Here is a 13,552-nt window from a genome sequence, read left to right as displayed (position 1 = left end):
GCTGCGGCTCTTTTTAGTTGCCAGCATCCCCTGATGTTATTCTTCTCTCTAGGAGGACCGTTAGGGCAAATTACCTCTCAGCCCTTTCTTCTTTAGGCTTTAAAACTTCGGTACAATGAATGGATACTGCCATCCTGGGTGCAGAGGGCTTTCACCTGGAGGATGACATTTAGCTGTCACAGTGATAAGGGCACTAGAGGCAACTTAGTCCAATCCCCTCATTTCACAGAGGGGGCAACGGAAGGAGTGAACTGACTTGTCCAGGAGCCCAGCTGGTTAGGGACACAGCCTGGATCATGGCCATTATTTCAAAGCAACTTTTCATTTGTATCATAAAAATTGCTACAACACTGCACTGTCCAAATGCCTCCTTCAACATCCACTGTCACCTTCACTATGGAAATCGTCTCTCCTCTTTGGCACAAAAGGTTAAGGACTGAATGCAAGGGCGCACACTGTCACAATAACTGTGCAAGGCCTTCAACCCAGGGCTCCCCTAACAGATGCAAATTTCCACTCCAGGTCCTTTGTGCTGGCCTGCGCACTCCCCTCCCCACAATCTGGGGCTACCGCCTCATTGCATATCATTTGCATAGATTTGCATAATAGGCTCTGGAGGCTCTAATTCCAAATATATAGGAGAGACTATAACTAAAATCTAACTTGACGTGTTTTAAATGTGGAACCGGTTTTTAATGCATGTCAGAATAAGGACAAGTGTAGGGGGTGGAAACCCGCAGATTGATGGGTGCCCCGATATCACAGGGAGGCCTCCCCCTACCTAGAATTCCAATGCATACATGATCCCAGGACCCAAGGGAAGGAAAAGCCTTCCTCCTTCTGTTTATTTGGTTGGCTGCCCACAGTCCATATTGGGCATGATATTTGCATCTGGCAAAGGCAAGGAGGGAATTGGTGAAGAGAGAAATGGCTAATCTGTACTGAGTGCTTCCTGCATGCCACATGCCGCTCCAAGGCTGAGCCTGTCCTGACACATTTAATCCTCATAACAACCTGATGAGGCAGGTACTATCATTAGTTCCCCACTGCAACTGAGGAAAAGCAGCACAGAGAGGCACAGGAAGCTGCCTCCTTCCACACAGCCAGGAACGGGGAGCTGAGATTTGAACCTGGCAGCCTGGCCCCGGAGTCCACACTCTCAACTGCGTTCACTCATCGCTCTGCTCTGCACACTCAAAAGCAGTGGTCCACTATCTTTTGGGAATTGATTTTCTATTACTGCTCTTTTGACTTTTCTTTCCTCTTACCTGTTTTCTTCTAGCTCCTTTTCAGGGCTCTATATTAACATTTATGTTCTTTTAACAAGTTAATCAATTAACTTTATTTTGCAAGTAACTAGGGGGAACTTGTAGTAGGACAATACAAAAGCTGGACATCCTTGCTTTAATTCTCTCTTTTCCAATCCTGGCATTTCATGCACACCATTGTTTAACTAATTAAATTAATTGTATAACTTTTATCTTAAAATTGCTTACACACATGCACATTTATTACATGTACACGTTTTCCCTTGCACATATAAATAGAATCCTATCTCATTTTCCTTGTGATTTAAAATATCTGCTAAGTAGAGCTTCCCTCCCAGTTAAGTTAGGTTTCCACTGCCAGATATTCTTCCATTGCCTCTAAATCCTGTGACAGAACCACAGGAGTCTGAGAAGTTTTCTAAGCCATCCCCCATCGCTAAGCAAGATGTCAGCATGGCCATCCCAGATGCTTGGTGTGGTGATTTAAAACTGGGTCTGCAAGTTCTCCAAAACTGCTCCCACCAAGAGGTGGAATCTGAACCTAGCCGGGCCTTTGTGACCTCCTTGATGAACAGAATGGGGAAGAAGTGACACCACGTGGTTTCTGAGGCCAGGGAAGAAAAGGTCATTCAGCCTCTGCAGGTTTCTCTTGGGGGCCTTCAGGCCCATGTAAAAAGTCCAGCCACCTCGACGCCAGCATGTGGAGAGACCGTGTGAAGAGCAACAGAAAGGCGTGAGGAGCCCCAGCTGTTTCAGCCCCAGCCAGGCATTGGACATGAGAGAGGCGGAGCCCAGGAGATGAGCCTGGTCCAGCCACTACTGGACCTCGACCACACAGACCCCAAGACAGAGTCACCTATCTGAGCCCAGTCAACCCGGACATTCATGAACAAAATAAACAATTGTTACTGCCTTACTCCACGTTTGGGTGGGGTTTGTTTTGCAGCAATAAGTAATAGGGATACTTAGGAATTTAGCTTCTGCATCCGATGCTTCAATGACAAAAAGAAAGAGAACCCATGCACATCAAGTCTGACCATCAGGGAGTCTTTTCTACGTAGGCAATAACATACCATCTTGCCAGGAAACAGGCTCTTTTCATTTCAAGATTATTGTCTTTTAATCAGAAGGGGTGCTAGGGTTCTCTGGTATCTAATTCGCTTTACAATGAGAAGGCTGAGCCCCAACAAAGTGGAATCCTTGCCCTGGGCCACACACTGCCCGGCCAGCCCCACTATGATGCACCAACCCACAGGGTTCTTTTTATATCACTGGGGTCCCGGTATTCTGGTGCTCCACCCTCCGTACTTCAGTGATCCCTTTTGTTTTAAAGATCAAAAACCTCCTCATTCCTAAGAGCATGGTTTCCCTCACTCAGAAATAAATATGCATCATTGACTTTAGGGTGAGCTGGGTGACTGCTCTGAAGAGGTACTCATGCCTGTGACCTTGGGCTTCTTTATGAAAGGGAGATTTTTTTCACAAAGAAAAAAAGGAGTTTTGGGTACATATCTTTGCTGCTACCCTCTTTCCAAGCAGCCACATTCCAAATGTTCTCTCCCATCAAGTCCTGCTGGGGACATGCCTCAGGTCACAGGGCTAAAGCACAGAGGGTTCTGCTTAGTTCTTAGAGATACCTGAGGCCATCACCTGGTGGGTTCCAGAAATGTCTGGAGATCACTGGTTTCACAGTTGGGCTGATGAGGTCCATGACTCCACTGGGAATTGTTACTCAGAGTACAATCTCTAGAACACATGCGAGCAAGAAAACCACGCGAGATGGGCCTGGGTGCCCCAGACACACCTATGAACTCACCTCGTGTCGCAACTCTGGGAGGCTGACAGATCACAGCTTCCTAACAAAAACATGTGCACGCATGTGTGAGTTCGCGCGCGTGCGCACTCACACACACATGCACACAGAGACAAGCACTGTACAGGTCCTCTCCTGGGAACAGGAACTAGGGAAGAATGACAAATGTGAGTCCTCCCATCATCTCCATGCTAACATACAGTTAAGTCATTCATCTAAGTTCAGAGCGGCCACCATGTAGCAGTACCAGGATTTAAACCCAGGTTTCTCTGACCCTGGCTGCTCCAGAACCTAGGTACTGAGAAAGTTTTGATCCAGGAAAATGTCCTACGTGAGCTGGAGAACGCTTTATGAAGACAGGCAATGATATAACAATAGTAACGGCTGTGATGACCACAATTAAAAAACAAAAATTTCCTCCAAAGCGGAAACACTTGGTAACCACACCACCTTTTATCCTCAGCTTTTGCTTCTCTGCCTTAGTCACTCAGTTCCATTTGGGACAAGCATTTTCCAACTAGAACTCCTCCTGGGCCTTGAAGCCATTGTTAGGAGCCCCTCCTTCTGTGCCTGTAACCACTAAGCCTACCCCTGTTCTAGCCCCCATCTCTCTAAATGTCTAAATATCTGTTTCCCTGTCTGAACTCTAAGCTGCCAGAGGGCAAAGATTGTGTCTGGATCAATGATATTTCCACATATCTAGTCCAGCACCTTAGCCACAACAAATCTTTGCTGAAGAATAAGAAACCCTCCTAAATATCCAAAATATAAGAACTCATACAACTCAATTAGCAACACCCCCCAAATAATCCGATTAAAAAATTGGTAGAGGGTCTGAATAGATATTTTTCCAAAGAAGACATCCAGACGGCCAACAGGTACATGAAAAGGTGCTCAATATCACTAATCATCAGAGAAATGCAAATCAAAACTACAATGAGATATCATCTCACACCGGTCAGAATGGCCATCATCAAAAAATCTAGAAACAATAAATGCTGGAGAGGGTGTGGAGGAAAGGGAACACTCTTGCACTGTTGGTGGGAATGTAAATTGATACAGCCACTATGGAGAACAGTATGGAGGTTCCTTAAAAAACTACAAATAGAACTACCATACGACCCAGCAATCCCACTACTGGGCATATACCCTGAGAAAACCATAGGTCAAAAAGAGTCATGTACCAAAATGTTCATTGCAGCTCTATTTACAATAGCCAGGACATGGAAGCAATCTAAATGTCCATCGACAGATGAATGGATAAAGAAGATGTGGCACATATATACAATGGAATATTACTCAGCCATAAAAAGAAATGAAATGGAGGTATTTGTAATGAGGTGGATGGAGTTAGAGTCTGTCATACAGAGTGAAGTAAGTCAGAAAGAGAAAAACAAATACAGTATGCTAACACATATATACGGAATCTAAGGGGGAAAAAAAAAAAAAAAAAAAAAAAAGGCCATGAAGAACCTAGTGGCAAGACGGGAATAAAGACACAGACCTACTAGAGAATGGACTTGAGGATATGGGGAGGGGGTGGGGTGAGATGTGACAGGGTAAGAGAGTGTCATGGACATATATACACTACCAAATGTAAAATAGATAACTAGTGGGAAGCAGCCGCATAGCACAGGGAGATCAGCTCGGTGCTTTGTGACCACCTAGAGGGATGGGATGGGGAGGGTGGGAGGGAGGGAGATGCAAGAGGGAAGAGAAATGGGAACATATTGTATATGTATAACTGATTCACTTTGTTATAAAGCAGAAGCTAACACACCATTGTAAGGCAATTATACTTCAATAAAGATGTTAAAAAAAAAAAAAAAGATAAGAGATAACAAGTGTTAGTGAGGATGTGGAGAAAAGGAAACTCTTGTGCACTGTTGGCGGGAATGTAAGTTGGTACAGCCAATATGGAAAACAGGATGGAGGTTTCTCAAAAAATTAAAAATAGAACTAATATATTATTTAGCAATTCCACTTCTGAGCACATTTCTGAAGGAAACAAAAATCACTATCTTGAAGAGATATTTGCATCCCCATGTTCACTGCAGCATAATTTACAATAGCCAAGCCATGGAAACAAGCTAAGTTTCTACTGATGGATAAATGGATAAAGAAAATGTGGTATTACACACACACACACACACACACACACACAGAAAAATATTACTCAGCCACAAAAAAGAAGGAAATGCTCCCATTTGCAACAACATGGATGGACCTTGAGGGAATTAATGCTAACTGAAATAAGACAGACAGAGAAAGACAAATACCATATGATCTCATTTATATGTGGAATCTAAAATAAAAATCAAACTCACAGAAACAGAGAACACATTGGTGGTTACCAGAGGTGGGCAATAGAGGGTGGGGGAAATGCGGGAAGGTGGTCAAAATGTACGAACTTCCAGTTACAATAAATAAGTTCTGGGCATAAGGCACAGCATGGTGCCTACAGTTCACAATACTTATTGTATATTTGAAAGTTGCTGAGAGTAGATCTTAAAAGTTTTAATCACACAAAAAATGTATACCTATGTGAGGTGACTGATGTTAACTAAACTTATTGTGGTGATCATTTCACAATATACATACATATCAAATCATTATGATGTAATACAATGTTATATGTCAATTATATCTAAATAAAACTGGAAAAAAACCCTCTTCTAAATCAATCACTAGCCAGCTTGTATTTCCAAAAATAACCACTGTAACACACCCCAACCAGCTTACTCTTTTTCTAAATGCGACTTCAGCACTCCTACTGAAAGATTAGGTCTGTGTTCCATCCCCTGGAATCTGGGCGGGTTTGTGACTATGGCTGAAGTGATGCTACGTGACTTCTGAGGCCAGGTCATAAAAGATGGTACAGCTTCTTCCTAGTCCTTACTCTTGGGTGTTACTCTCAGAAGTCAGCCGCCATGCTGTGAGGAAGTCTGAGCAGTCCACCGAGGGGCCCATGTGGAAAGGAGCTGAGGCCCCAGGCCTTCAGTCCCAGCTGAACTTCCAGATGAAGCCAACAGCGACCTGCTAGCCAGGGGAGTGAGCCTTCTTCAGCCCCACTCGAGCTACCCCAGCCGAGCCTGGGTGGAGCAGAGACAAGTGATCCCTGCCCGAACTAAAGATTTATGAGCAAAATGAATGATTACTGTTGTTTTAAGTTTTGAGGTGGTTTGTTAGGCAGTAATAGTAACTTGAATATCATCTTTGTAGAAGTGAAATTAAAGTTCTTTCAGTGACCATTCTGGATTTAAGCATCAGGGTTTTTAAGTGCTGGAGCTCAACAGGCATATCTTGACCTGGGTTCCCTTACTGTCCTCTCCTCCCCAGACTCAAGGAAAGGGAAACATCTCACTTCTGGGCTCTTTCTACAGCATCATGATTTCTCTGATCTACAGCTACAAGTTCCCCTAAAGAAAGGAATGAATAAATGCATACTAGCAGTGGCATGAAGCTCCTGGCACGCATGTATTTTGTGGGCTGGGGGCAGAGATGGAATAAAGGTGGAGACTAGTATAAGGTGACCACATATTGAAGACATGAGTTCAATATGCATATGTATGTGGTATATGGTGCCTACATATTGAAGACATGACCATTTCCTTCAAGGGGCTGCCATTCTAGAAGGGAAGAAAATCAGCTGTGACAGGGGAACAAACCTACACACCAAAGATGTTCTCTCAAAGACTTTCTCCAAACAACGAAAATCAGAATTAGACGGATGAAAAGGTCAGCTCAGCTTCTAATAAAATAACAGGATCATTTATATTCGGGTAACATCTCGCTGACATAATGTGAAAGAACACAAATGCACCAGTCCAGACTGCTTTGTACTCTCCCAAACTAAACGGAAAAGACTCATAAAAATGTTCCCTGCTTTACAGGACAGAACCTGACAGACATTACCTCAGCCAGGTGATCAAGTCATGGTGACAGTATGCACCCTGGATATAAAGATAGCACATTACCTCTGTAGCTTTCCTTCCCCAAACCTATATCCCCAGTCTAACCATAAGAAAAACATCTGAAAAATCCCAATTGAGGGACATTCCACAAAATAGCTGACCAGTACTCCTCATCAAGGTCATCAAAAATAAGGAAAGTCTGAGAAACTCACAGCCAAAAGTGCCTAAGGAGACATGACAACTAAACATAATGTGGAATCCTGGCTGAGGTCCTGGAACAGAAAAAGGACATTGGGGAAAAATGAAGGAAATGTGAATAAAGTATGGACTTCAGTTAATAATAATGTATCAATACTAGCTCATTAATTGTGACAGTGGACACTAGTAATGTAAGATGCTGATTACAGAGGGTACTAGGTGCAGGCTATATAGGAGCTCTCTGCTTTACCTTTGCAATTTTCCTGTAAAAACGACTCTGAGATTAAAAAAAAGTTCCATGGAGGTCAGACAGCAGGGACAGTGTGAGGGTGGGTCCTGGAAGGAGGTTTGTGGGCAACTTTCCCAGCACCCTGGTGTGAGATCACGTGCCCACAGACACATTTTGGAGTCCACTTAGAGAGAGGGGAATGACTATTGCTGCATCTGTGTATGTTCCCTCTGGTTCTCACCATTTAAAGTGTTCTCATTCAGAGTGTGGAGTTTGGAGGTGAAATCGTCAGGGAGACTGACAGCTTGAACACATAGGTTTTTAACCTGTTCAAATTCCAACAGAGGATTCAGTTTATGTTACATGCCACACATGTAATACAAACACTCTTGACCAAGGAAGCAGGCTGCATGAAAATCAAAGCTTATGTATCATTACCACGGGGCTACATTGCCCCACCGTCTAAACATGAAAGGTATGAGGTGTTGGATACAGACGGATACCCAACCTATCAAAGTTTCTGCCCATACCCCTTTCCTGCTGGGTGACCATGTATCCATCTCCAAAAACCCAACCTGACTGTCACCTTGCCTTGACGAGATCATAGTTCCTCAATTCGTCCAGTTGGAAGTGGTGGCTCCCTGCCCAGTGCTCCCAGGGCACTCTGCTCCCATTCATATGTGGCCCTTCTCCCCACACAGCCCTTCAGCCAAGGGCGTGGTGGGAGGGCAGGGATGGACCTGGGGTCAGTGGGATTTAGGTCCATTCTGGCTCTGGAACTTCCCAGTGGTGGGACCTCAGGCAGATTAGTTCAGCTTTGTTCTCCTCGCTGTACGGAAGGAAGATAATGCCTAACTTCAGGGTGCTTTCATGGGTGGGAACAGGACACGAAGAGGCACAGAGGCCCCACACATGGCCTGGATGCAACAGGTGGAAACTGTTGTTTTAGCTTCTGCTACATTTAGGTCAGTCCCCTGGGGCCGTGAGCTTCTTCAGGATCTGGAGCCCCAGAACTTAGTTCACTGTCTGACTCATACTAGAAGCACAACAATGTCTTCTGAAAAAGATGTGAGGATGAAAGAAGACTTAGAGAATTCCATGCATTTGAGGTATTTGCAGCTGAATGCTTGCCACAAAATTATAGATGTTTATTTCAAAGACAATATCAACAAAAGAATACAGTAAGCAACGTGAGTGCTGTGTGTGTGTGTGCACATCTTGTTTTCACTTTGCTTGTTTTAATGATTAATATTAATAGGTTCAAATGAACACAAATCCCATAAGACAGGGAGGCAGGAGAAGGCTGAGGTGGATGAAACCAGCTTCCTGCAATCCCTGCCACGACCCCTCTCACAACCACACCCGCCACTGCCAGTTCCATTCCTCATTACCTAAGCAAATCGGCCTTCATTGTCCTTCCAAAGTTCTAACGGGTTGTGTGAGAGCATTTGTCAGGATTTGGGTTTTACAGACAAGTCCCAGATTTGGCTTGCTAACTCAAGGCGTGTGCTCTCGGGAGGTTTGGATGAAACCAGAAAGGAAGCAGGACAAACAGGAGGACTTGTATTGGGCGGCCGCTGGCAGGGCAGCCCATGGAGGGCCCGGTGTGCCCTAGACAGCCATGGTGTCTCTGAACCTGTGGCTCCTATAAACCCAATAAAATGACTCCCCCCAGAGCCTTTAGCCCTACAGCCTGGGGTCCGGTCCAGTGGGCGCCTCAGCAACTATAATAGGATCTCTCGGACCCTGAGGAAGCCCTGGGGAGTCCCAGGACCTGCCTAAAGAGGCTGAGGTACCTGCCTGAGCACATGGGCATCTGCCTATCCTCAGCTCAGAATTCTCCAAAGCCAGGAGGAGAAGAAAAAGACAGAGTCCAGGCCTGATCACGCCTAAGAGTCACTCACCTAAAAAGGGCACTGGGGCTTTCGACCTGACATCCTCTTGGGCTTGCTGACAGTCTGAAGTGTCATCTCTCAGCACGTGCCCCTCCTCACAAAAGAGTTTGCGAGGAGAGAAGAGGACAGGAGGAGGGAGGAGGCTGGCAGGGAGGTAGCAGGGACGGTGGCAAGGTGCCTGGGGGGAGGGGCAGGCAGGCTGGGGCGACTGGGGAGGGGGTGACGTCAAGAAGAGTGCCTGCTCTCTCCGGCACTGACTCCGCTGCTCCTGAGCCCATGGCTGCTCGGTATTCTGGCCCGGGTCCTGTCGGGCAGGCTGCAGGCCGGCTGGCACTGCTCTCCTTGGCTGCCAAAGGTTCACCACCTGTTCCAGTTTGCCTGGAACAAAACGGCTCAGGCATCACAGTTGTGCATCCTTGTGAAACTGTCTAATTTCCCATTTCAAGGCAGGATGCCCATACTCCAAGGTATAATTTAGGTTTGGGGCACGAGTTAGATTTCACAATTGAATTCTGAAAGTCAGCCCTCCAGGCTGTGCATGCTTGGGGATGAAAGCTTTCCTCCTACCTCATCCCTCCTTCTCCCCAATACCAATACTGATACTGTCACTAATTCTAAATCTCCATTTATTGAGCACATACTATGTGCCAGGCACTCTACTAAGAAATTTTTATATGTCATCTTACTCAAACTTCACAAAACCCTGTGAGATAAAAAAGAACAAATCTCAACCCATGTCCTATATAATTATAAGGGTACTTGCTACTCACCCTCCACCTCTTTATTATTCTCTTTTGGACTATAAATTTGTGAATTTAGGTAACTGAATAGTTCAGTGTGGACTTGGAGGTAGTTTTTTGGAGGAAAAAGTAATAAAATCATCTTGTCCATATCAAGCCAAGGAGATGAGAACACAGAACAAGTAGAGAACGGAAGGTGGGCTGTAATCCAGGACTATGTTGGATGGAGCAGATTTTATGGACAGCAGCTTGCAGGGAACCCACAAAAGCTGGAGGAACCCAGGAAGGCTTCCTGGAGGAAAACCCAGAGCCTCTTACTATCATTCCACCATTCATCCATTTCTTCATTCACATGTTCAGCAAACATCTACTGAGGGCTGAGTGTGGCTTTGTGTTTCTTGGGTAAACTGGCATCCTGGTCTCAGCCATGGAGATGGCTGTCATTACCCATTCCCCACCATGGGTAATAAAATGCATCTTGGCAGAGAAAATTCTGGCAAATTCTGAAAAGGTAAGTTTATCTACAGGTGGGAAACACTTTATAGGGTGCTAATGTTCAGAATAAGAACATATATTTATTAAGCATATTATATTTGTGAGTATTTCACGCCTGCAAACTAATTTAATACTCATTAAGTTTTGCGAGGTGGGTCTCATTCTCTAAAACTGAGGTTCAGAGAGGTTAAAGGATTTATTCAAGGTCACACATTCAAGGGGGACCCATGATACACACGTAATATATCTGTTGTTCTCTACCTTCCTTCTCTTTTTCTATTTTCAGTGGACCCTGCCAGCTGCAAAAGCCCTTGAGTGGTAACACTTGCTTACTTTTGCTCCCAGCGAGCTCACCACCTGATCAAAGGACTCCTAGCTTCAGCAGGCCTTGGAGAGGACAAGTGGGTGGTTATGCTGCGTCGGACTCTCAAAGGCTGTTCCACTCTGGTCCGGCTCCACTCCAGGCACACAGTTCAAACCCTGCCTCTGATCTGAACCCAAAAAAATAAGGTCAGGATCGAAAGTGAGGTACATCTCTCAAAGGCTCCGATCCTCAGGTCAATACTGTGGGTGGCGTGGGGACCGCCATCAAAGCCCCACTTGGGATGTTGTCTTTTGTAGACACCCTGCTTAGTAGGAGAAAGGAAGCTGCCCCTACCTCCTAGGCAGGGGGAGAAGGGGAGATGGTTTCTTGCCACTGAAATTTCCTTAGCTGTTCTCTCCCTCACTCCAGCCACTGCAGCCAACAAGCCAGGTACCCAAAGCACACAGGGAAATGCGGCCCCCAAACGTAGTCCAGATTTTAGAATCTAGAACATACAGTGTTTGAATACTACAGATCTAGGAACAGGACAGTTGGTAATAAAGGGTGTTTAAGTTCTATTCTTTACCTCTCTCCTCTTTCCTGGAGAGGTATGGAGAGAACACAGACACTGGAACCAAACAGAACTATGTGTAAACTCACTAATTGTATGGCCTTGCATCAGTTTCCCACACAAGCTGGCTATGTTGGGAATCTGTCCCATGATTTCCATTCACCATGGTGCTCTCTTGTTGGTTCTTTAGATCTTGCACTGAGCTGGTACAGTGAACACTGTGGTGCACCACCCAGATTCCTCCTTCTGCCCCCAACAAGGAGGTCTTCATTCCATCTCTGCTAGGAGTGTTAGCAGCTGAGGATACACAGCCGAGTTTCTCTTTAGGAATTGCTCTCAGGTCAAGGTGACACCTCCTTCCTGGGAAACCTGCATCCAGTGACTTGTTCATGTGGGGTTAAAAGGACTGGTCCCCTTGCCTCAATTTCGGAGGACCACCCCAGCTTGGGAGCTCTCCTTGGGGTTGGCTGAGGCCTTTGGTGTGACTACATCGCAGCCCCACTTCTTTCCATGCCCTTACTCTCCTAACGGTGGTTTGTTTTTATTTTCCATTAATTAATTAATTAATTTTTGGCTCCACTTGGGTCTTCGTTGCTGCACGCGGGTTTCCCACTGTGGTGGCTTCTCCCGTCGCGGAGCACAGTTTCCAGGCACGCGGGCCTCAGTAGTTGTGGCTCGCTGGCTTCAGTAGTTGTGGCTCGTGGGCTCCAGAGCACAGGCTCAGTAGTTGTGGCACACGGGCCCAGGTGCTCCGCGGCATATGGGATCCTCCCTGACCAGGGATCGAACCCGTGTCCTCTGCATTGGCAAGTGGACTCCTAACCACTATTCCACCAGGGAAGCCCTCCAAAAGATGTTGTATGCAAATCTGCAGCTCATAGTCTGTTTCCTGGGATCTAGGTCTGCAGTAAACAGTATCCAATCAATGCTGATGATGATTCTTCCTTTTTATCATCCCTTTCCTGTGCTTTACTCCACCACATTCTTTCCATTTCACGTGACACCCCTTTAGATTCACCGATTCTAAGTAGCCTCTCTCAGTGTACCCCTTCCTGGTTTCAGTCACCCTAATCGTGAATGCCACTATAAATGATAGTATGTAAGACCTTTATTCTCGTCATTATGTATTTTCTCACATCTTTCTATTAGCCTGGGAGCAACCTGAGAATAGACAATTTCAAATTTAATTTTAAAATATTCCCTCTCACCCACTTGCATACAGTGGTGGTTAGAGGCTACCTGATCCTACTGGCTGGATGTTTGACAAAACCTTCCTCTCTGTCTCATTTAATTCATTCAGCACACATTTACTGGGTGTCCTATCAGAGCTAAGCATGGTCTGTGTTATGGGGACGCACAAAGATAATGTTTCCTCCCTACACTGTGGGTAAGCAGGAGGGCCCTGTGGAAATGTAACTGACCCTGAAGCCAGACTACCAAGCTTCAGCCCCGCTGCCCCCATTTTCTAGCTCAGTGGCCGTGGGCAAGTTACTTAAGCTCACTGTGTCTTAGCTTCCTTACCTGTAAAATGAGATTAATAACACTGTCTACCTCCTAGGATTATTGTGAGGATTAAATGAGTTAATATATAAGGGTTTATAACCTTGTCTAGTACACAGTAAGCACGCTCTTAAGTCTACACCGCCCAATATGGTAGCCACTGGCTACATGTGGCTACTGAGCACTCCACGTGTGGTTAGTTCAAGTTGAAATGTGCTATAAGTGTAAAATACATACGTAATTTTGAAGACTTAGTACAAAAAATGTAGAATATCCCATTAATATTTATTTTGGTATTGATTACATGCTGAAATGATAATATTTTGGATATATTTGATTAAATAAAATACACTGTTAAAATTAATTTCATCATTTTTATTAACGTAGCTAGTATAAAATTTAAAATTGTATATGTAGGTCACATTTCTACTGGACAATAGTGATCTAAGTCTTTCCTGTAAAAATAACAATGAAAGCAGAATATAACAGGTACCATGATAGAGGCATAGGTGCCGCCAGAAGAGCTACTCTAAGTGTGGACCACCAGCAGCATCAGCATCACCTGGGAACTTGCTAGAAATAGAGACTCTTGGGTCTCCATTCCAGACCTACTGAATCAGAAACT

The 13,552-nt window shown here is 45.1% G+C and overlaps 1 protein-coding gene across 7 annotated transcripts in view; it reads right to left on the bottom strand.

The window, feature by feature from the left end:
* The window catches only part of TMEM108 (transmembrane protein 108), a 378,497-nt gene that overhangs the window by 21,651 nt on the left and 343,294 nt on the right, over positions 1-13,552 (bottom strand). Inside the window, exon 1 of one of the 7 annotated variants that reach the window (XM_082459301.1) lies at positions 3,085-4,919. The exons of the other annotated variants lie outside the window; for them this stretch is intronic. The gene's annotated coding sequence lies outside the window, so the exon portion shown is untranslated. Of the gene's footprint in view, positions 1-3,084; positions 4,920-13,552 lie in introns of those variants that run through there. 7 annotated transcript variants of the gene reach the window in all.

Source organism: Balaenoptera physalus, assembly GCF_965194825.1.
Source record: "Balaenoptera physalus genome assembly, chromosome: 4".
Taxonomy (NCBI): domain Eukaryota; kingdom Metazoa; phylum Chordata; class Mammalia; order Artiodactyla; family Balaenopteridae; genus Balaenoptera; species Balaenoptera physalus.
The sequence above is the reverse complement of the archived record's forward strand: the minus strand, read 5'-3'. Positions and strand labels throughout refer to the sequence as shown.